Source organism: Balaenoptera physalus (assembly GCF_965194825.1).
Source record: "Balaenoptera physalus genome assembly, chromosome: 4".
Taxonomy (NCBI): domain Eukaryota; kingdom Metazoa; phylum Chordata; class Mammalia; order Artiodactyla; family Balaenopteridae; genus Balaenoptera; species Balaenoptera physalus.
Window position 1 is genome coordinate 83,806,606 of NC_138891.1, and position 25,418 is coordinate 83,832,023.

General features: G+C 36.3%; 1 protein-coding gene and 2 long non-coding RNA genes across 4 annotated transcripts in view; 1 reads left to right on the forward strand and 2 right to left on the reverse strand.

Moving 5' to 3' along the window:
* LOC309659892 overlaps nucleotides 1–12,258 on the reverse strand; it is a 408,054-nt gene extending 395,796 nt beyond the window's left edge. The window contains exon 1 of the long non-coding RNA XR_014263028.1: nucleotides 2,117–12,258. This is a non-coding gene — a long non-coding RNA (uncharacterized lncRNA). The remainder of the gene's footprint in view (nucleotides 1–2,116) is intronic.
* LSAMP (limbic system associated membrane protein) overlaps nucleotides 1–25,418 on the forward strand; it is a 640,478-nt gene that overhangs the window by 68,763 nt on the left and 546,297 nt on the right. The window lies entirely within an intron of this gene.
* LOC309659893 overlaps nucleotides 18,597–25,418 on the reverse strand; it is a 53,746-nt gene continuing 46,924 nt past the window's right edge. The window contains exon 2 of the long non-coding RNA XR_014263029.1: nucleotides 18,597–19,651. This is a non-coding gene — a long non-coding RNA (uncharacterized lncRNA). The remainder of the gene's footprint in view (nucleotides 19,652–25,418) is intronic.

The window sequence follows — 25,418 nt, forward strand, 5'->3', positions numbered from 1 at the left end:
AGAAGAGGGAGCGGTGTTGATACCTGCGTCATGGTACACTCAGAGAGATGTGCTGAACTGAGTTGCTAGCTCTAATTCTGGTCCCAATTAACTAGCTATTTTCAAGCTAACTGCATTCTCTGTTACCTTACTGGTTAAAGAAGACCAATGATGTTTTTTTAATGTATAAGTATTGTATGCGTCTGTGTGTCTGTGTGTTTGTGTGTTATAGGTACACATATTTTTTATGAAGAAGAAAGGGTTCTACAGAATTTAAGTATTATTAGCAGTCATGAAAATCATGAAAAGAAAAGAGGTGAATGGGCTATGACGTTAAAGAAAATGTAGCATAGTGGCCAATAAATTCAACAGTGAATCTGTGTGTGGTAGGGGAAATAGTATTTGAACTGGTAGGGTGAAGAAAGGAAGAATACAAGGTAAAAGGTTTGAAATTGTTTTCTTATACTAATAGAGAAGACAAATTATGTTGATGGCTGTCTTAAATACAGAGCTAAAGCGTTAGGTTTTATTTAATATCTGTGGAGAGGTTATTGAACATGGAACTGATGGACAAAAGATGTTTTAGAAAGATTCATTTGGCATTAAGTGATGGATTATATAAATATTAATAGGTGCTAATTGACCCCACAGGGGTATCTTTGCAATGTGTTCTCCTTCTTTAATTTCCTTTAAGTTTTATTTTGACATCAGTAAAAATACCTAATCTGGAGATAGCTGAATGTATAAATCAAAACACTGCTTTTGTTAGTTAAATGTAAGAACTGTGTTAAGAACAAATGCTTAGAGACAGATTGACTGATAGTAGAGAAATGTTCTTTATTTGCATAAATCCAAAGAACCATTAACAACAAAAATTAAACTCTGGTTTTCATGAAGTGTTTGTGTAGTTTCAAGGATAAAACTGCAATCCCACTACAGTCCCTAATGTAATAAGTGTTATTGTTACTGTTTGTTTTGTCTTTTGTTTTTGAAACATCAGGTCAACCTCTGGTGTGTTCTGTGAAGAGAAAATATTTTTTCATTGTAATAAGAAAGAATTCTTTTTCATCACACATTTTATCCAAAATGAGAGACACAAGATTTTTGTATTAGAGAAATAGGTAATGAGATTCAAGAGTAGTTCATCATCAGTATTTAAAATTAATCCACCCAGTGGGTGTTTTACCTTATTATGATTGTAGTTATCAGAATTCAGAGTATTCCTTATAGGGAATTGATAGGACACACAGCATTTAATGGCAGCACCTCTCCAACTTACAGATTGTGTTCTAAAAGTTTGTTGGTTCTGAAGTGTAAATCCTGCTATATTAGTAGCAAAACTCCCTGAATATTAATGAACTTAGTGTATAGTTATAGTCAGATAAATATTATAAAAAGTAAATTTATACCTAGTAAAAATATGTACAACAGTTATTATCCTACAAAGAAAGTAGTCACAAATAATAAAAGTTCACATGAATGTCTACATTTTTTGTAATGTATATATAATGCATGTGTATACGCATATAGTTTGTTAAATTTATATGTATATATGTTTTTGGGTTTTTTAATAAATTTATTTTATTTATTTTTGGCTGCACTGGGTCTTTGTTGCTGCACGCAGGCTTTCTCTAGTTGCAGCGAGTGGAGGCTACTACTCGCTGCGGTGCGCAGGCTTCTCACTGTGGTGGCCTCTCTTGTTGCAGAGCATGGGCTCCAGGCGCACGGGCTTCAGCAGTTGTGGCTCGCAGGCTCTCTAGAGTGCAGGCTCAGTAGTTGTGGCGCATGGGCCCAGTTGCTCCGTTGCATATGGGATCTTCCCGGACCAGGGCTCGAGCCTGTGTCCCCTGCATTGGCAGGCAGACTCCCAACCACTGCGCCACCAGGGAAGACCAAATGTCTACATTTTGAAGCGTTTTTATACAAAATGAGACTTTAGTGTATAGAAAACTGTGTTGTGATTTTTTTTTCACAACCCCTTGATTTAATTTAATTTAATTTATTTATTTTAACATCTTTATTGGAATATAATTGCTTTATAATGGTGTGTTAGTTTCTGCTTTATAACAGAGTGAATCAGCTATACATAAACATATATCCCCATATCTCTTCCCTCTTGCATCTCCCTCCCTCCCACCCTCCCTATCCCACTCCTCTAGGTGGTCACAAAGCACTGAGCTGATCTCCCTGTGCTATGTGGCTGCTTCCCACTAGCTATCGGTTTTACATTTGGTAGTGTATATATGTCCATGCCACTCTCGCACTTTGTCCCAGCTTACCCTTCCCCCTCCTACTAGAGAATGAACTTGAGGACACGGGGAGGAGGAAGTGTGTTGTGATTTTAATCCTGAAAACACTAGAGGATTCAGTTACTAAAGTAATAATTTAGAATGCTCTCAATGTAAATTGTTGATTATATTCAGTTTCTTCTCAATGCTTAATTTCAGGATAATGTTATGATCCTCAGCTATAAAAGTTAAGAAAATGCCTTATAGATATTACACATGAAATCTACCCTTAAGCACCGGTGTTATTATAAATAACAAAAGATGTTTTTGATAAAAAAAGAAGAGAAAAAAAGAAAGATGCAACATTTTATGTATACTCTGATAGTCACAGTATAAGACAAAAACCAAACTTGTGCACAGAAAAAATACCCTTGTAGAAAAGAATAGTAAATGTTAGTAGTGTTTAGCATTAAATGGTGGAACTAAGGGTTTTTATATTTACTATTTTTATTTTTTAGGTATTTTATGAATTTGCTAAATTTAATGCATACATTTTCTTTTAAAATGTTTCTAAAATTATTTTTTAATTAAGAAAGTTTTATTTTTTTGATTTTATTTATTTATTTCAAATACTGTCCCAGCAACCCCAAACAATCCAGCTTGGAACACAGTTCAGAGTTCCTTTCCCCAACAGTGGTTGAAATAGTCTCTTTCTTCTCTCAGTAATAATATAATGATGATCATAGTAGTGACAATGGACAAAGAAGACAGAGTAGCCTGAATCTGGAAAGCATAGCATACATTTCAAAGCAATTTTCACATAAATGTACTAATTCATTTCTCATGATATCAATTCTGTGAATTAGATGACTAATTTACCAAAGGGAATTGTCCTTTCTTGTTGCCTGGCCCAAGGCAGGAGCAGGATTAAAGAGGCGATACAGCTGTCAGGGGATGCATCTTGCATCTTGTCTGAACCACTATTTATTCAGCTAAGGAGTACGCACAACACCATTTTATATAAGGGACTTGAGCATCCAAGGATTTTGGTATCCAACAGGGTGTCCTTGAACGAATTCCACATGATTACTGAGGGATGATTGTATAGACATCACCACTTCCTTGTTCTCAGAACTTCCATCATTAGAAGTTCAGACTTTAGGGTCCTGGATAAGCTCAACTTGAGACCTTCCAATTCTCAAATCTAGATCAGTTGCCTGTAGAGAAATTTGTAGGCTGATTGTAGTTTGAGTAACACCAAAAATTCATCAGTAAATGAAGTGTTAACTGTATAGTGGCTTTGAAAAGCAAGAAGTGATTGCCAACAATGATTTTCTGATCATCCTCTGTTGTTGTATTTTGGTTTGTTTATTTTTTGTTGAAATTCTGTATAATTTAGGGATAATAGATCAAAATACAATCAGAAATCTAGTAGCTAAGGTGCAGATGACCAGAGTTTGGTTTTCATCTCGATGGTTGACTTGTTTGGTGACATGGAGTCAGACACTTAACATTCTCATACCTCAATTCATCTCTAGTAAAATGCATTTAATGTTGTAATAATACTTGTCAAGCTTATTAAAACTCTTAGAAGGTAGGTACTGAGTGTCAAGTGGCATTACTTGTACATGTACCCCCCCTTCCCCCTTTGGTACCCATAAGTTAGTTTTCTATGTCTATGGGTCTATTTCTGTTTTGTATGTAAGTTCATTTGTATCATTTTTTAAAGATTCTACATATGTGATGTCATATGCTATTTGTCTTTTTTTGTCCGGCTTACTTCACTTAGTATGATAATCTCTAGATCCATCCATGTTGCTGCAAATGACATTATTTCATTCTTTTTAATGGTGGAGTAATATTGCATTGTGTATATATACCACATCTTCTTTATCCATTAGTCTGTTGATGGACACTCAGGTGGCTTTCATGTCTTGGTTATTGTAAATAGTGCTGCTATGAACATTGGGGTACATGTATCTTTTCAAATTATAATTTTCTCTGGATATATGCCCAGGAGTAGGATTGCTGGATCATATGGTAACTCTATTTTTAGTTTTTTAAGGAACCTCCATACTGTTACCCATAGTGGCTGCACCAATGTACATTCTCACCAACAGTGTAGGAAGGTTCCCTTTTCTCCACAACCTCTCCAGCATTTGTTATTTGTAGACATTTTAAAGATGGCCATTCTGAATGGTATAAGGTGATACCTCATTGTAGTTTTGATTTCCGTTTCTCTAATAATTAGCAATGTTGAGCTTTTTTTTTTTTTTTTTCATGTGCCTGTTGGCCATCTGTATGTCTTCTTTGGAGAAATGTCTTTTTAGATCTCTTGCCCATTTTTTGATTGAGTTGTTTGTTTTTTTGATATTGGGCTGTATGAGCTGTTTGTGTATTTTGGAAATTAATACTTTGTCAGTCACATCATTTGCAAATATTTTCTCCCATTCTGTGGGTTGTCTTTTAATTTTGTTTATGGTTTCCTTTGCTGTGGAAAAGGTTTTAAGTTTCATTAGGCCCCATTTGTTTATTTTTGTTTTTATTTTCATTACTCTAGAAGGTGGATCCAAAAAGATATTGCTGCGGTTTATGTCAGAGTGTTCTGTCTTTGTTTTCCTCTAGGAGTTTTATAGTATCTAGTCTTACATTTAGGTATTTAATCCATTTTCAGTTTATTTTTGTATATGGTGTTAGATAATGTGCTAATTTCATTCTATTACATGTAGCTGCTGTCCAGTTTTCCCAGCACCACTTATTGAAGAGATTGTCTTCTCTCCATTGTATATTCTTGCTTCCTTTGTCATAGATTAATTGACCATATGTGCGTGGGTTTATTTCTGGGCTATCTATCCTGTTACATTGATCTATATGTCTGTTTTTGTGCCAGTACCATACTGTTTTGATTACTGTAGTTTTGTAGTATAGTCTGAAGTCAGGGAGCCTGATTCCTCTAGCTCTGTTTTTCTTTCTCTAGATTGCTTTGACTATTTGGGGCCTTTTGTGTTTCCATAGAAATTTTAAGATTTTTTTGTTCTAGTCCTGTGAAAAATGCCATTGGTAATTTGATAGGGGTTGCATTGAATCTGTAGATTGCCTTGGGTAGGATGATCAGTTTAACAATATTGATTCTTCCAATCCAAGAACCCAGTATATCTTTCCATCTGTTTGTGTTGTCTTCAGTCTCTTTCATCAGTGTCTTATAGATATTGGAGTACAGGTTTTTTGCCTCGTTAAGTAGGTTTATTCCTAAGTATTTTATTCCGTTTGATGAGACAGTAAATGGGATTGTTTTCTTAACTTCTCTTTCTGATAGTTCATTATTAGTGTATAGAAATGCAACAGATTTCTGTATATTAATTTTGAATCCAGCAGCTTTACCAAATTCAATGATGAGCTCTAGTAGTTTTCTGGTAGTGTCTTTAGGATGTTCTATGTATAGCATCATGTCATATGCAAACAGTGACTGTTTTACTTCTCCTTTTCCAATTTGGATTCCTTTTATTTCTTTGTCTTCTCTGATTGCTTTGGTTAGGACTTCCAAAACTATATTGAATAAAAGTGGCATGAGTGGACATTCTTGTCTTGTTCCTGATCTTAGAGGAAATGCTTTCAGCTTTTCACCATTGAGTATGATGTTAGCTGTGGGTTTGTCATATATGGCCTTTATTATGTTGAGGTATGTTCCCTCTATAACCACTTTCTGAAGAGTTTTTATTAAATGCATGTTGAGTTTTATCAAAAGCTTTTTTCTGCATCTATTGAGATGATTTTTTTTTATTGATAGTGTTTTATTGAGGATTTTTGCATCAATGTTCATAAGAGTTATTCTCTAGTTTTCTTGTGGTGTCTTTTTTCTGATTTTGGTATCAGGGTAATGCTGCCCTCATAGAATGAGTTGGAGAGTGTTCCTTTCTCTTCATTTTTTGGGAAAGGTTTGAAAGGGATTGGTGTTAATTCTTTCTTAAATGTTTAGTAGAATTCACTGATGAAGCCACCAGGTCCAGGATTTTTCTTAGCCAGGAGATTTTTGATTGCTGATTCAATCTCCTTAGTAGTTATGTATGTTCACATTTTGTATCTCTTCATCATTTGGTCTTGGTAGGTTTTGTGTTTCTAGAAATTTGTCTGTTTCATCTAGGTTATCCAATTTGTTGGTATACAATTGCTCATAGTACTCCTTCATAATCTTTTAAAAATATTTCTATAGAATTGGTAGTAATGTCCCACTTTCATTTCTTTTACTTACTTATTTATTTATTTATTTTAATTTATTTATTCGTTTATTTTTTTTGGCTGCATTGGGTCTTCCTTGGTGCATGTGAGCTTTCTCTAGTTGCAGCGAGCAGGGGCTGCTCCTCATTGCAGTGTGTGGGCTTCTCATTGTGGTGGCTTCTCATTGTGGAGCATGGGCTCTAGGCACATGGGCTTCAGTAGTTGTGACACATGGGCTCAGTAGTTGTGGCATGCGGGCTCAGTAGTTGTGGCATGTAGGCTCTAGAGTGCAGGCTCAGTAGTTGTGGCACACAGGCTTAGTTGCTCCACGGTATGTGAGATCCTTCCAGACCAGGGATCGAACCTGTGTCCCCTGCATTGGCAGGCAGATTCTTAACCACTGTGCCACCAGGGAAATCCCCCACTTTCATTTCTGATTTTAATTAATTTGAGTCTTTTTTCTTAGTTTTTCTAGCTAAAGGTTTGTCAGTTTTGCTTCTTGAATAACTAACTTCTGTGGGGTTTTTAAAAAATTTTTTCTGTTAGTTTTCTAGTCTTTATTTCACTTATCTCTGTTCTCATCTTTATTATCCCCTTCCATCTGATATCTTTGAGTTTGGTTCTTATTTTTCTAGTTCTGTAACTGGTTAAGTTAGGTTGTTAATTTGAGATTTTTTTCTGTTTTTTTAATGTAATCTTTTTTTAACTCTGAATTTCCCCTTCAGTGCTGCTTTCACTGTGTCCTATAAGTTTTGGTATGTTGTGATTTCATTTTCATTCATCCCTAAGTATTTCCTAAAGCCCCTTGTATTTTTTTCTTTGATCCATTGTAGTTTATTCTTTGACTGTCTAAGAGTGTGTTCTTTAATTTCCACAACTTTGTGAATTTTCCAGTTCTCCTTTTTTTTTCAATTGATTTCTAACTTTACCCTGGTGTGGTCAGAGAAGATACTTTGTATGATATCTATCTACAGATATTTAATTTGTGAGCTAACGTAAAGTCCTTCCTGGAGAATGTCCCATGTGCACGTGAAAAGAATGTGTATTCTGTTGGTGGGTAAAGTGTTCTGTATATGTCTGTTAGACCTACTTGTTTTGTTGTATCGTTTAGTTCTCTTTTTCATTACTTATCTTCTGTCTGGTTTTTCTATACATTATTGAGCATGGGATAGTGCATTCTCCAAATATTATTGTAGAACTGTTTTTCTGTTTCATTTCTTTCAATTTTTGTTTCATATATTTTGATCTGTTATTATGTGTGCAAATACTTATAATTATTATATCTTTTTGCTACATTGAAACTTTTATTGATATATAATACCCTTTTTTTTGTCTTGTAATCTTTTTTGCTTTAAAGTCTATTTTGTTTGGTAGTAGTATAGCCACCCCTGTTCTCTTTTAGTTACTGTTTGCATGGAATATCACTTTCCATCCTTTCACTTTCAGCCTATTCATGTCTTTTGATTTAAAGTGCATGTCTTGTAGATAGCATATAGTTTGTTAATTTTTTTTGACCCATTCTGCTAATCTGTCTTTTGATTGGAGAGTTTTTATGATTATTATAGACTGCCTCTGTGATACAGATAAGTCTGAGGGGTAAACTTAAGTTTGTTTCCAGTATTTTCTGAGCCTGTGTCTTCCTCTGGGCATGTGCAGTGATTCTCTAATTCCCCTCATATATGTGGTTGCTTTTAAATATCTTAATCTTCAATGCCTGGCTCTCAAAAGAGGAAAAGAGAGAAAAATGAGGGGATAAATGTTGCCAACCCTTTAATGCTTATGAAATTTACTTTAGCCTGAAGGGGAAGGAGTTTGCAATAATGGAAGGAGGTGAAAGAACAATGGCCTCTTCCTCTTTATCTTTGCATCTGTGTTGTGAAGCAATCAGAACACAGATCTGTAATCTTTGGAACACAGGGTCCTTTTTGCTCATTCTGGTTTCCACAAGCTGGTGCAGGCTGCTCCAGCAACACATACACAGCTGCTTGCCATGGGGCTGAGGGGTGGGCAGTGGGTAGCTACTACTGTGTTAAGAACTGAAATTGACCAAAATTAACCACAATTTACCATCCTAGCCTTCTCCTGGAAGCTGCAAGTCTTTAATAGACTCCAGAGTTCCAAAAGAGATACATCAGCTGGATTCTGCCAGGGCAATTGTTGTCTAGGTGGGGAGGAGAGATTTCTGATGCTTCCTACTGCACCATCTTCCTAGAATCCTCCTGCTCTTGTTGCATCCTTAATTGTGTCTTTATAGATTCCCTCATTTTCGCTGATGTCTGTCTCTGCCCTGTGTTTCCTCAAACACCTCTTCTCTTCTAGTCCCCCAAGTTACTACAAGCACAAAATTGTTTTATAAATAGAGTTTCTAAAGGGCTTGATGATAATAAAGGGACATAGAATACAGCACACAAAATAAAAACATTTAGAATTAGATTTTCTTTTTCATTTTAATATTCTTTTTTTATCCTGACTCCACTAATTCTATGTATTAGATTCCTAGAGCTACCATAACAAAATACCATGGACTAGGTGGCTTAAACTATTGAAATTTATTTTCTTACAGTTCTGGAGACTGGAAGTCTGAGATCAAGGTGCTGGCAAGGTTGGGTTCTTCTGAGGCCTCTCTCCTTGGCTTGCACACGGCTGCCTTCTTGTTGCCTCTTCACATTGTCATCCTTATGTGTGCACATGTCCCTGGTGTCTTTTCCTCTTCTTAAATGAGGACACCAATCATACTGGTTATGGACCCACTCTAAAAGCCTCATTTGAAAATAACCACTTCTTTAAAGGCCTTATCTCCAAAGACAATTACATTCTGAGATACAATGGGTTGGGACTTCAACCTATGGATTTTGGGTGACACTATTCAACCCATAACAATCTATTTCCCCTAAGATCCCAGAGTCCTCATGTGACCCTTTTTCTCATCTTCTCTAGATCCCTGTACCACTTCATAAAACAATTCTTCATTCTAGAGCTGCTAGAGGGCAAGCCCACATTCCTGTTCTTCATTACTTCTTGATCTCCTTTCTTTTTGATAGACCTACCAGGGTAGGGAGAGGGAATACAACCAAAGAATTCCAGAAAGAGGTTTTCCAGAAGGTAAGAGTAATCTCTCTTTGGAATGAATGCTTCTATCCTTTGGCTCAAATTACAGCCAGCATTGTAAATAATATTTTCCTCCTGACCAATCTCTATGTATCACATCCAGACATTTATTAAAACTATTTGCTGCATCTGTCTGCCTCAACCTGTAGGTTGTAAGGTCTTTGTAGGCAGAGGCTCTGTCTGTATTATTGTATTCCTCACAACCTTTGTGTGAAAACCTTCATATCATAGGATATATCATCTTTTTTCTAGCTTTCTTCTTTATGCTCGTGGAAAAGCTGTGAATTTCTTTCAGTGTTATATACTTAATAAAATTATTTCTTCTTTAAAACTTCAGGCTAAATTTTACACATTAGATCTTAAGCTTTGTTCTTGAATTTGTCCTTAAATACTACCTGTGTACTTCCATTAGCACAGATTACCTTATGTCAGTTCTAGAATTTTTTTGGTTAATCTCACAGCTACCTAGGTTTATTAAAAATAAGCACTCTTTTCTGATGAGGTAAAATTCTAGTTGGCCATGAATTTATGTTCATCTTTTAAAATGCTGCCTGTTTTTGAAATTTTATATAGGGAAAATTTATAGCCAACCTTAGATGATTTTTTCAGTTAAATCAAATATATGTACACATATACATATATATATATACATGTGTAAACATGTAATATGCACACACGCATATATATACATATACATACACATACATACAATTATATATTCATATTACCTAGGTCTTGAAAATACACATTTTTTTTTTTAGGAATGATTACATTTCTTATCTTCTGACTTCTGTCTATGATGGCCGAAGCTTTTGTTACTTCTCTGAAAAATAACCCCACAATTAATAGAAGTACTGACCTCTATTATAGCCTGTCTTGATGAAGCGTTCAGTCACTAATGGTTCCTTCACCATTTCATACTCACAGATAGGAAATTCTATTAAAAGTGTCCAACATGATTGTAGGCATTGTTTTTCCTTTGGATTTGAGTGCCATGAAGCTTATTTGACTAGAGCCAGCTTCTCCAAACTAGTCATCTTTTAGAGGAAGCTAATAAAGTACATTCAGAGACAGGCTAAATACTATTCACCTAACTTTGAGCATGTTTTATCGAGCAAATCTAAATTAGTTTGCCTCTAGTTGGTCTCTTACTTTGTCTAGACTCTAGATAATCACTGTCAGTTGCGAAGATTCATTGTAACTTCCTCCTCGATCTTTTTCTGTATTTAAAAATATGTCTTCTGAGATACAGGTAGGCTACATAAGTATTAAGAAAAGTATTTAAGGGGGCTTACAGAAGAGTCCACATGATTCCTGCCCACTCTTGGCAGTCCCTTCTTTTGGAGTTACGAGTGTCAGGTTGCCTGCAGCCCTGTTTTCTGTGTATTAGCATGGTTTTAACCTGTCAGGAGAGGTTCTCCACCTCCTCTGTGCATGGCTGTGGAAGAACACTGTAGGCATCCCTCTGAGCCTTTACCAGTGCTCTTCTCACACTGTTAATTAAATGAGAAATATTATTACAGCATTTAAAGAACATATCAGGCAGCTAACATTTTCCACCTACCTGCATTTACCAGAAGCAATTTTGCTCCCACTCACTCACCTGCCACTCATGTTCTCAGGTTAAGAGAATGTTCATTTGTGCTTACAGACCAGCACATTCTGAAATGGCATATAGTCACAGGCATTAGGCCTGGAAGGAATGTGTGGGAAAACAAAGATAAGAGAAACAGTGAATAATTACTCTTGCTCGTAAGCAGTGAGTTTCGTGCGACATAAAAGGAAAGGTAAGAAAATGAATAAATGTTAAAAAGGGAAACAAGTACCCTGTTCAGAGATGAAGAAACTTAGGTCAGAAAGATGTACATTTGATAGAAAGTGAGGAGATAGAAGGGACACATAAACATAAGATATTTTTAAGTCTTAATGTCTTCGTAATGGATGGCTGTCTGATTTCTCTTTTTGTGTTTTATGATGCATTCAGCACACACATACTCCTTGCCCAGCTTAGGAATAGATCAGTGGCACTGTATTGAAGATGACGGTGTTTGTGATTTCCCTAGTTTAAGTCTTTAGATACACATATTCAAGAAATATAGGATCTTATTGGGCTATGTCCATACCTTTGACTCTTCTAGTGAAAGGATCCAATTATCTTACCATTAATCTAATCAATTGCTATTGAACAGGTTGTTAATGTCTAATGTGCCAATTGGAAGTGTTTAGATAAGGTATAGGAGTAATCGTTTCAGGTACAAGATGTACCAGCTACCTTACTCCCAAAGTCTGGCAAATCAAATCAGTTCATCCCCTCCCCCACCATTCATATTTTGTGATGGGCTAGGCAATGCAGACAGCTAAAAAGTGACTCAAGAAGAAAAGGTGGTGTGTGATTGACAAGAAAGATTCAAGAAAATATTATGATATGGCAAAATAAATAGGTCTTTGGTACCTAGAATTATTCCCTAATCCCAGCCACCATTATTAAGGCAAAGCAGAAAGGGTAAGCCTTAAGAGCACAGAATTGATCTACCATTTCTGAATTTCCAGCCCTTAACACCAAGTAGCTACTCAATAAATATTTTCTAAATTAATAAATGAACAGATGCTTTGCCTCTCAGGCACTTCCTCTAAACCTCCTTGGAGATCATGTGCCTGGACTTCTTTGATCCTTTGAAGCTTTCCTCCATGTTTCCTTAAAATTTTTTATCTACTTATGTAAGAATATGTGTGGAAAGTCCTGAACGGCAATTCTATGTGCAGACAAATATGAATGGCCATTTAAAGACACAGTGATAAATAGTCTGAGTAGTCAGTGCCCAAAACTCTTGCTGGAAAAATGCACTGATTCTCATTGCTTATCAATCCTAGTCTTCACCTTCATGAAAAATTGATGAGTCATAGAAAGGGATGCTTTTGATAGAGGTAAGATTTTGACCTCAAGGAAATCCAGTCTCTCTTGGCCCACTTCACTAGAAAAACAACAACAAAAATCTTACTTAAGTAATCTGCAGTTTGCTCTCCAGCATATTGTTGTGGAACTCGTCATCCTAAGGACTAAATCTAAGAAGACTTTCATTGAGTTCCTGCCTTCAAGTTCCATTCCCTGGTGTCTTACTTTCCTAAAGTCTACGTGTTCAAGTCCCACCCAAAAGCTGTTAAGAGTATAGGCTATGCAGTGTTTACACAGTGTAGGTACTTGGACCTAGGTCGACCTCTGACACTTATTCTATGTTACCAAAGCGACATGATCGGTCTGATACAGAATGATTCCATAGTGTTGTGTTGAAGAGAGGACAAGTCTATATCTTTATTATTTTTGCCATTTAAAAAGCTTCAGCATCTTGATCCTATGTGTTTATATCATACTAAAAAATTCTGTTCTTTCAGGACCTGCTAATTCAAGGGGAAACAATCATTACATATTGATTGATGGATTAATTAATTAATTAAAATATATTATATACATAGTATAAATGTACCTTAGCTTAGAGGAGAACTGAACCGATAGTGTCTGTTCTCAATAAGCTTAAAACATAATTTAAAATATGATATTTTAAAATAACCACCATTGAAAGGCTCAAATAAACCAAAATTTCTTTCATGGAAACTAGATTTTCTTCAGTATTGCAAAAGAGATTTTACACATGGTAAAGATATCGAAGAAGATGGGCAGATATTTAAATATAGTCCAAAGTTTATAACTGGACTGTTTATTTCTTTACATCCTACATAACTCCAAAAGTGCTCTTTGGTGGGGAAGAATAATTACCAAATACATTTTTTCAAATCCATATTTGTTTTATAAATAATTCTTAGCTTTTTATTTGTACATATTACTCTTTAAAAAATTGCACTGAAACCAGTAGCACCTATCATTGAAATATAATATGTGAACATCTCACATTTTTATTTCATAGTAGGGACTTTTATTCAGTCAACATTTTTGTATAGAAGTAGGTCTATGTAAAGACAAAATGTCTTTCATCTAAAATATATCACTCATACCGCGATGATGAGTGGCCCCCGCTTGCCACAACTGGAGAAAGCCCTCGCACAGAAACGAAGACCTGACACAGCCAAAAACAAATATAAAAATAAATAAATAAATAAGACCCGGTGCAACCAAATTAATAAATAAAAATATTTTAAAATATATCACTCATATCAAAGTTTAAAAAAAGCATTCCAACTAGTGAATTGATATTGTATTCTAGCACTGAGCATATTAAATGGGCTTCCTTTTTTTTTTTTTTAATTTTCCTGTCAGATGTAACTTGGCATAACAAAGCTTACTTTCCTTCAGTGTAGGGAGGATCTTAGGCTTCTGTGCCATTCCTTCTTGTGTGTCCTTGCAGTTGAGGTTAGTGCCTTGTTACTAAGGCATCTATGCTGTTGTCATCCAACTACTCTCCTATATTCATACGTCCTTACACATAAGCTCCCTACTGAAGTCCAGCAAATACCTACACTGAATGAAGGCCCACATTGAATGAAGGGATTTGGCCTGCCAGGATCCATTTTTCTTTATTCCTGCAAAAGCAACTAGCTTTTTCTTTGGGGAACTGTCACTCCTGCATTCCACCTGTTGTTGTTTAGGCTGTCAACTGTGAAGCCTTCTCCATGTTGATGAGGGGGATTGGACTGAGCCAGTCTTCTCAGCATTTTGAATGTGGAGCATGCTGGAAGTGCTGGCACATGGAGCAGGGTGGGAAGTGATTGGAACTCAAGCATCCTGGAGACGAGACTAAGGAGACTGTCCATGGGTTCCTGCCTCCACGCTCTCTGAACCTTCCCCGGTATTTTACTTTCTTAAGACCTGGGTGTTCAACTTTTATTTTTTGTTTTTTTTTTTTTTTTGATTCTCTGTCTTACCTTGTGAAGCCAATCAGTTCCACTTTTTCCCCTTATGTTAGCCTTAGTGGAAATTTTCTGTTGCTTTCAATGAAGAACATACACTGATATAACATTTTTTAGAGTCTGTTTTCAGGGTTTTTTTATTATTTATTTTATATTAGCTTTGGAACAAGATAATTGGGCCCAGTGGTTGTAAACCTTATCTAAAAATCCATGCAGCATATACATAAAATTGGTCTTTAAAAATACTATTCAGTTTGCATACTTGACCATCTCTTTGAGGATTATACTCTGTATATGGACATTTCATTTTATTGTCTTGTAATGTACAGGGTGAATTATGGTTTTAAATCTCCTAGGCCAGGCTTTCGTGAATGATTTAGTTACCACTGTGCATGGTTTTGGATTATCTACTTGACTCGTCAAACCTATAGGTGTCATCCACCATCAGTATTTGGGGTGATTTCAGCAGGATACTCATTGTCTTTTTTGAACTTGAAAAGACTTTGATTCCATAAAGTCTCCAGTGATTTCACAAAAGATTCATATTTGTCAAAGAAAATTCTGGTACTTTACTTTTCAGGGAAAATGTTGAAAATAATTAGTTTTTAATAAAATATAACCAATTTTTCTATTTAATTACATAGAGATTAATTAAATGAGTGAAATCTGCTTTTATCTTATTATAAAATTATAGTTTTCAACATTAACTCTAAAAAGTAATATCGGGGCAGTCAGACCTAGTGATCATGTTTGTCAGTTTGATGATCTTGCTGTAAGGTTAAATTAAGGGCCTAGCTCTTGATTAGGTTTATAATTATAAGAAACTGGGTTTCTATGGAAAAAAAGTTTTAAGAAGATATTTTCATACAGTAATTCCTAATCAGCAGGAAAGCTTATTTTTTTAAAAAAATAATTATCTTAAAAGAAAGTACAAAGCAGACTATATGAATTTGCTTGTTTTCCTTATTACAGATATTACCCAAATCTTAAAATTCAGAATGTATATGCACATATACATATGGAAAACAAATATGTGCTGAACCCAAGTTATCTTTATGCCGTGGATTGCATTTTATAGAATCAGTAGCTAATAGAGTCAGCTACTTGTTTGAATTAATATAAAAGCCAGTTGTGTATTATTATGTAAGAAACAAGCGACATCCATAGTGGAATGCTGGGGAATTAGTCATGCTATTTAGATATGTGTTGTGTACATTCACCCAGTCTTCTGAATCCTCTCTTCCTGAAGGAAATATCACACACACACACACACACACACACACACACACACACACACACACACACGGCACTTTTTCTGCAGGCTTAGAGTCTATGGCTTTCCCCATCTTCCCTTACAGGATTACAAAGTCACTGATGGTGCCCCCAGTGTCTACCTGGGTCTATTTCCTTAGAGAATGCATGGGTACTAGATATATGTTTGGTCTTTCCTCTGGCAGACCCTAAGGCAACCTACTGTAAAATTCTGCCTTTACATGAAATGCCCAATTCAGGTTTAAACTTGTAGGATCTCTTCAGTCCCTCTGAGCTCTAAAATTTTTTTTTTTATCATTCTGTGATTCTAGGTACAAGGAAATACTTAAGCTCCTTCATTGCCAAGGAAAAGCCACGGGAGCTATGATTCTATCAACTCAGCGAAGGCTAACTCAGCATGATATTTGGTAATTAGCAGACAGTAGTGGAGATAGTCAGGCCTGGAATGCCTAGGCCTGGTGGTCAAGTGTTTCTAAAAAGGTGGTTACAAATAGGATACAGGCAGAAAGGCAGGCAGCGTCAGCAAGGTCTGCAGTTTACATCCAAGTATTTGATCCTAGGAATGCCTGCTTTGAATTTTGATCCAAGGGTGGTCTTTAAAAGGATCAGGGACTCTGTAATGGCCTGCATGGGAAAAGAGTCTAAAAAAAGAGTGGATATATATATATGTATGACTGATTCACTTTGCTGTACACCTGAAACTAACACAACATTGTAAATCCACTATACCCCAATAAAAATTAAAATTAATTAATTAATTAATTTTAAAAAGGATCAGGGGTGTAAGGCTGGAAGGGATAGGATTACCAGGTAATTTCAGAATTTGGGTATGAAGGTAAAGCAAGACTAACTATTCTGTTAGCTTAGATGCCTTGAAGTGTTCCCTGACCAGTGTTAAATGTAAATGTTGGTGTTAAGTGGCTCCAACTTCAAAGGTTAAAAGAAAAGGGTGGGAAGGGTCCTAGCGGATCCTGATTCTATTCTTTTCAGCCAAACTCTATCAGTGATACTCTAGCTGTCAAGTTCAGCAAAAAAAAATAAACCATTGAATGGATATGCAGTTGAGGTATCTTAGAAGCTCTTCTACAGTAATTTTCATGAACTTTCTCTTAATTGAATCATTTGGTTAATAGACTCAAATTATTATTTCCTAAAGTGGATCTCATAATGTATAATCCACTGCTTTATGTGAATGTGCACATATCTGTAAACTTTCAATGGAATTTATATAACTTAGGCATTCCATTATATTAATATATGGCATGGAAAATGAATTTTATGACTTTTATTACATAATATCCGATACCCACACTTAAACACATTTCCTCTTCTTTTCTCCCATTTTGTATTGTCACTGGGCTAGATAGTAGCAGAAGTAGGTTTATATTATCCTAATTTCAGCTTAATCTTTAAAGATTCATATATAACAATTAAATTCAGTGCAGAGTTGTGGCATGTCCTCTACATGCACTGGATTATCTAAGTAGCTGTGAAAAAACACACATGGTGGGAAGACTTGATCCTTGCCTTCAAGGTGTATGTAGTTCTGGTAAGGACATAAAACTTGTGAATGTGAAACAAATAACAATACCAAGACAGTTTATAATAAAGTGCTGAATTAAATATCATCAAGTACCGTAATTATATGGTTCAAACTCTAACTCTTATGGGCAGAACTAGCCTGAGTTAATTGATCATTTTGAATAATTCAGCAAGAGTAGAGGAATATAATTTATCTTTGTCTGAATTTTCCCAGTTAGGTCACACAACCCTTTTTATAACTTAGTCACATTCCCAGGCATGTGGCACTATTAACCCTCATTTCCGCTTGGTTTGCCTGCAGCTACATCTCTGTCTCCTGATCCTTACATTTTTACTTCAGTATCATACGCAGATTAACTGAGGTCAGAGTAGAACTAATCACTATCCTCCAGAAGGTATTTTGAACACAAAAACAAGTGGGGAAGACTTTGAGGAAATAGAGCCCAGCTGAATGAGTTTTAGAAGAAGGTGGACTATACTTGTGATTTTAACCTGGTTGGATATGAAATTATTCCAAATCCTATAAAAAGGTGCAAGCACTTCTGTGTACAGGCAACTAATGACAAGAGGAAGAAACTAAACAAACTTAGGACAGGGTTTGAGCCATTCTACACTGGGACAAATAACCTATGTACATACACTGAGACCTCAAGAAAGTTCTTTTACTGCATCGTATAAGGCAGTAAAACAATTGATGCTTGTTGGAATGGAATACATGTGGATTGAAGAAAATTAATTGACATATTTTATAACTAGTTAACAAGAAAAACTTAAAATGAAAGCATGTTTTAGTGATTAAAGAAATAATTATTTGAATGTATTTTGAATGTTTCAGTTATTTGAATGTTTTACTTTGAGGCATACCACATTCTCTGGAGAGGCGAGGTAAAGGAACTACGACTGTATCTTTATCTAACAGAATATTTCCATATTAGAGCTTAAAACTTCAAAGGAGATTTATTTAATGACCTGCCATTAGAGCATCTGTAGCCTACGCTGTAAAGTAAACAAGCCTGGTTCACCTTTTCCCAACTCCTGTCTTCACCTCTGCCTTCTCTTGCTGCTCCTCAGTTTTCCTTTGCACTACTCTTCACGTGAGGCCCCTGGCTCCCCATGAAAATGTTCCCTTTCCACTTCGCCTTGACTGGCAAGTCTCATGCTCAGAAACGGTGTCATCTTCTCCTTTCCCATTCCCAACTCTTTCCTTGTATACCTATCAGAACGCTGTTCTCTTCCAAAGACCTTGATAACCAACCCCACATTAATGTTAAGTGGTTTTTAAAGGATCCCCTCTGTTGACAATTAACCTTAATGATGGAAATGGAACTTTCTGCTTAAATACCTAGAGTACGTGTCTGCATTCTCTGTGCGTATGGCGAAGCCTGATTAACCTTTTTTTTTTGTTTTATTTATTTATTTATTTATTTATGGCTGTGCTGGGTCTTCATTTCTGTGCGAGGGCTTTCTCTAGTTGTGGCAAGCGGGGGCCACCCTTCATCGCGGTGCGCGGGCCTCTCACCATCGCGGCCTCTCTTGTTGTGGAGCAGAGGCTCCAGACGCGCAGGCTCAGTAGTTGTGGCTCACGGGCCTAGTTGCTCCGCGGCATGTGGGATCTTCCCAGACCAGGGCTCGAACCCGTGTCCCCTGCATTGGCAGGCAGACTCTCAACCACTTTGCCACCAGGGAAATCCCCTGATTAACCTTTTAACCGAATTTCAAGAGCTGATGAAAAATCATATCGCAATGTCTGAAGGATTAGGTAAAATTATCTCTGAAGTCGTCACCTGTATTTTCACTCTGTTAAAGAAGATCATATTCACATGTTGCTGATATTGGTATATTTAAATAAGGAGATAGTTGGTATTTTTCCCTGAGAAGAAATGAGATAATGTCTTTGTTTGTCTTCTGGTTAATACCGTCCTTGAACATTTCGAGAGCTCCAAATGTGTTTACCCAAATCCTGCGTGAGCTAGAGCAGCCAGTTTGAAGGGAATGGTACTGGGTAGCAATAACATCTTTCACACTTTCAGCAGCAATCCAGATAAACAGACAACAGCTTGTGGGGCTATGCTTTTATTTACTTATTTAGTTCACCACTGCCATTCATTCTTAGTTTTCAGTGGACTATCCTTCTAATAAATAGAAAGAGTATGTTTAGTACAATCTGAGGAGCTCTGACTCGGTTCATTTGATAAGGGACATAATTACACGTAATGTGAGAGCAAGGATGGACGGATACGTTTGTAAATAACGCTGCTGACTCTGGAAAATTCTTCAGGATCCTTTCCTGATGTAGCAGAGGCCAGCCCTCTCTGCAGTCCCCCTGTCAGGTGCTGAAGCCACCTTTCCATTATTTGGGGACTGATGCTGCCGAGGTGTTCTCATTCTGTTTCTCCTCCCTTCACCTGTTTAGCTATTGACCATTTTCCTCTTTCACTGCACCTCCACTGGAAGGTAGGGTATAGAGGAGAAACAAAGGCAAAATTCAAACAAATCAATTGTATCGTGTGTAGGAGACAGCAGGTGTGCTACCTTCACTATCAGCAATGCAGCTGCAATGCAGCTGCAATGCAGCTCTTCCTTATATTCTCCTCCCCCAAGCCCAAACTCCCACAACCTTTCTTCCTATTTGGGAACCTTTTCAACAGACTGTAAGGCAGTCTTCAGAGCTACAAGAGGAAACTTCTTTACAAAACGTACTGAGGATGTTCTGTAGGTAAATTCCCTGGGGATAAATTGGTGTCGAGTACATAGTGTCAGCAGTTAAAACTTGTCTGTCCTTAACCAACATTCAACCTCTGTTGGCCTTAGTTGCCTTATCTGCATAACTCTGGAGAGTTCTTGTGTGATACAAGGACACATTTATACACAGTTCCACCTATGTTTATTGAGCACCTACTATGTGCTGTGACTGGAAATTTATTAATCTGATTTTTGGTGTTTTTCATCCCTCCATTTACTTCTTTACTTATTTGCTCTAATTTGCTTAATTAATTATTTTAATGTCAAAAGTAACAGTTGTACCAATAAAAAATATGAAAAGAAGACATTAGTAACCTTCCTCAACCTTGGTCCCTCCCCATCTGTATCTTTCCAGAAGTTATTAAATTTAATACCTTGGTATATTCTCCTTTATATGTTTCTTCATGTTCATACAAAATATACAAACATATGCACATAATCAGAAAACATAGAAATATACTTTACCTTTTCACATCTTTTTAGGATTCTGCTCAAATGTCTTTTTTTCCCCTAAGAGACATGTCCTAACTACCCTATTTAAAATTAGGATTTCCCCAACCACCACTGCCTCCTGGGTTCTCCCTATGTGCAACTACACTGCTTGATTTATTTTTCCTATAGCATTTATCACCATCGGACATACTGTATATTTTATTTGTTTTTTTGTGGGCCCCTGCCCACTAGAATATGAGATTCTTGAGGGTGAAATTTTGTGTCAGTTTTTATTACTGCTGTAATTCAGTGCTATAATAGTGTCTGACAAGTCAGTGCTCAAAAATTATTTGTAGAATGAATATAAATACATATAGAGTGTTTCTTTGGGAATGGTTATTTTGTTTTTTAAAAAGTGAGATGATACTGAGCAAATAATTCTACAGTTTGCTTTTCATACTGAACAACCCAAGCAAAGACAATAGATAGATATCTAACTCAATTAAAATGTTTAAGTATATAATATTTCACATTATGGATTATATATTTAACCATTCTTATCTTGATGGACATCCAATTGTCTCCATTGTTTCCAGTGGGAAACAATATAATATACTTTCAATATTATACTTTTATGTTGGTGCTTTTATTTCTAAATCATAATAAAAATAATAGCTGTGATTTATTGCTTTTAGGTTAGAACTTTTCTGAGCATGTTACATTCATTCCCTACAGTTTTATACTATAGGTTTAGTTTTTATCACATACAGTGGGATACAGCGGAGAGCAGTGAAGTCCAGGAAGTTTAAATAACTTGCTCAGTCATAGTTCTGCTGTGAGGCTGAGTCATGATTCAGACGCCAGCAGTCTGCATCCAGAGCCTGCTCTCCTAACCATTATGCTAATTACAAAAGTGGGATCAGCTCTTCAAAAGCAATACATGTTTAAATGTATTAGTTACTGCCAATTAATTTCCAAACAGGTTTTGGAGTTCATACTGTCACCAGCAGTGAATAAGAGTGTCTCTTTCCCCCATCTTCATCAGGAAATTTTTGACGGTTTTGTATGTCATTTTATTGATTTTTAAATTTTTACAGAAGTAATGGGTTAAAAGACAAGCTGTTTTCAAAAATAGTTTCTAATGAGGATTAATCCTGTGATTGGGATTGAATACTGATGGTTATATTGCTTCACCAGTAAAAAATGCATGTAAATAATGCCTTCAGTGCAATGGGAGTGAAGGGTAATTGCTATTGTTTTCACAGTCACGTGCCTTTAATTTATTACTAAGGACACAGGGATTAGAGAAATCCTATTCCTAACAATGCTGTTTCTAATGACTATCGCCCTTTCCTTTATGTAGGATGAACCACACCTTGAATGTCAGGTGCCTTGTTAAAGAGAAAGGAAGTTGAGCACATGACAGTGAAGTCATAATGCCAAGTACACTGGGCTGTTGGTGCATTGGTGCTGGGCTAGGGTTTCATCTAGTCCAGCATCGAGAGGTTTCCAAGAACATAACTGTGGCTGAGTTTATTCTGACTGGGATCAAATTCACTCAAACAATAGGCTATAAGTGAGAAATGAGGTAAATTTTATTCACTTGTACAATTGCCAAACTATTGAGAGTAATTTCTATCCTTAGGTTGACCGTATGATTTATTGTTTGAACTGTGAAACATTTGAGAGTGTAAGGAGTGCTACCAATAATTATGCTGTGGCAACAGGTGTACCAAGAAGGCTGAGGTGTATGATCACTCTACATATCCTAGACTTTCATTTTCTACTTCTCCAATATACATACTTCAGAGTCTACTTGTAAAAAAAGATTGAATAATTGACGGACAGTAATGTTTTCCAACTCGTTTACCTCTTTATGTCTGTCATTCTCTGTCCCTCTTTCCGTCTCTCATCTGATTTTGTTCCATTTTTTTCACATTGTCAAATTCCTTTATCTTCAAAAATACAGTATTTCTATTTCTAACTGTTAAGGTTATGAATAGGATAAAAAGATCACCTGAAATTCACTGTGAATTTCTTGGGTTCTAATGTGGATGGGCCATGGAGCAATGGTCCTGTCCTCTTAGTTTTAACTGTATACTTGTCCTTTTGGTACTTTCTCATTACCGGCAATTCCTGTTTTTAAAGTCCATTCTATGGGTTATTTTAAAAATGGAAACTCATGCAATCCATGAAAACAAATATATTTGAATATTTTAAAGACAGAGAGACAGAAAGAGAGAGACCGGGAGGGAGAAAGGGAGAAAGACTGAGCTAAATAGTAAAAGGAAGGTGAAAAGGCTATCCTGATATAAATGATTAAATCCTTCAGCTGTAGTGAGTGTCAGTTCTCTGCACATACATTGTTACTGCCTGACCATGTTAAACTACACCTTAATGAATTCGCCTATAAGTCTAAAGAGAGCCAATATTTGTTTTCTGAAGCAATTATTTGACCTACAACTGTGAAAATTTTTCTTCAAGTTAAGGATGAGTGTAAGGAAGAAGAGGCAAGTTCTGTATACAACAGCAAAAGATTGACCTTCATCATCAAAACTCAAATGAGTAGAAGGGAGGATTGTTATTATCACTTTGTTCTGTCTTGTAAGTATAAAATGATTAGCACTTTAGTACTCAGTGCATAGCTCTAAGCAAGATTATAAAATGTACTTGCCCTGCATTCTTCTAGCAATACTTTGGGTTTTCTCTGCCTTTGTGGAAAGTTGATTTTCTGTGTTATGGTTTCAACATAAATTAAAAGCATCACTTGGGGGCTTCCCTGGTGGTACAGTGGTTAAGAATCAGCCTGCCAATGCAGGGGACATGGGTTCGAGCCCTGGTCCAGCAAGATCCCACATGCTGCAGAGCAACTAAGCCCGTGTGCCACAGCTACTAAGCCTGTGCTCTAGAGCCAGCAACCCACAACTACTGAGCCCACATGCCACAACTACTGAAGCCCGTGCACCTAGAGCCCGTGCTCCGCAACAAGAGAAGCCACTGCAATGAGAAGCCCACACACCGCAACGAAGAGTAGTCCCCGCTCACCATGCGCAGCAACGAAGACCCAACACAGCCAAAAATAAGTAAATAAATAAATAAATTTATTTTTTTTAAAAAAAGCATCACTTGGATATTTTTCAAAATGGCACACAAATAAATTGTCTTTATTAGTTTATTTACTGAGTCCAGGAACTGATTTTAGGGGTAGAGGGATTTGTTGTATAAATTATTCTTTCTTTGGTGAGTAAATGAACATACAGATTTCAAGGTATTGGGAGAGAGGAGACACTTGAGGATATGTCAGGAGACCACTGTTCTAGGATGGGTGTAGAACCAAAACCAACACATGGCAGGTACTTAATGAATATTTGTTGAATGAATAAATTCCCAAGCCTGCCTGAAATACTTATGTGACCTGTGGCAATACATGTAGCCTCGCTGGTTTTCAGTATCCTCCTCTGCAAAATGAAGGTGTCAGACAATCATCCATATGGGTTGTTTCATCTCTAAAGTTCTGTGATTGATTATGATGATTAATAACAATGAAAATAAAAGTAGGAATTAGCTCCAAAGGGCCACAGATACTCAGGCAAACTATAGAGAGGTATTAGAACTCTATATGATAAGACACAGCTAACCCTTAGAAAATAAATCATTTGTTCTGGTTGTAGGGGGCGGGGGAAGTCTTTGGGCATACATGGTGCATGTAGAATTTAAAAATCGCATTAATAGGAAAATCTAACAATACAAAGTAGCACCCATCTCCATGAAATGCATATCTGTGGTAATATGGTTATTTGCAATTAAAAGGTAATTTCCTTTTTCATAAGCTTTGCCTGAGGTTCCAGAGTCTCTTTTAGGATGTGTATTAATTTTAATAATTTACACTCAGACTTTTTAATTTGTAGAATACTTCTTGGTCTCTTCCTTCATCTCATTTCAAAATGCATTCTTCCTTTAGATTATGTGTATGGCATACCATATTTATTTATTCACCAAGTATGGCATTCATAGTAAATGCCATTGCTCCAGTGGGAAGCAATCAGTAGTTATTAATATTCCTAATTCTGTTTTCTGCTTCTCTGTTTTGTTTTGCTTTTTGTTTTTTCATCAACTAGTGACACCAGCTCATCTAGCCTTAATTAGTAGCTGGACTAGCAACTGATACTGCCATGCTGAATTTTAGGGAACACTTGCTGGTCTTCCTGGGGTAATATCTAGGTATTAACAAAACATTATTTTCTCCCTCAGATCAATCAAAGAAAAAAAAAAAAGAAGTTCTAAAAAGTAACATTATTTGGAAATTGGGGGAAAAATAAAAATCTAAAAACTGAAATTATGGAAATCAGTGAAATTTAGAGCACAACTTTATTACTGAATATAACTAAGTATCCATTCCAGTTTGCCTTTTTTTGGAGGTCACTGGCGACATCCCGATTCAATGATTGTCATTCAAATAAGGTAGTTAATTCTCTGCTCATTTACAGAAAAGAGAAGATTGACATACACTGAGTCCTGAACCTTGGGACGGGTGTCTAGTTGCTCTCATTTCTGTAGGTGACTCTTGCTCTGAGGGTTTACAGCCCTGCAGAATTCTAATTTCTCCAATTTTACAATAATAAAATTAGTTTGTAACTATAGTAATGATGATGGTGATGACAACAATAGTATGAGATGGTCAATCTTTCACATATGGTTGATCCCATACATATCTACATATTTCTCTTTATAAATCACTGGGAATCAACTTCCTCCATATTTTAATGCACTAAGCTGCTATTGGGTTTTTTTTTTTTTTTTTTTTTTGCTATTGGGTTTTAAATAACTTTACCTCATCAAGCAGGGCAGGCAGATAGATGGTAATATTTGAAAACAGAGACCATGTCAATTGTTTTATCCATAGTACTTGGCACAGTGCCTAGCACAGAATTACGTGTTCAGTAGATATCTGCTGGACAAATAAAATAGGTACATGCATGTGTGTGCACACAGACACACAGACATAGGAACCACACTCTATTTGCTTATAGCCTAAAAGAA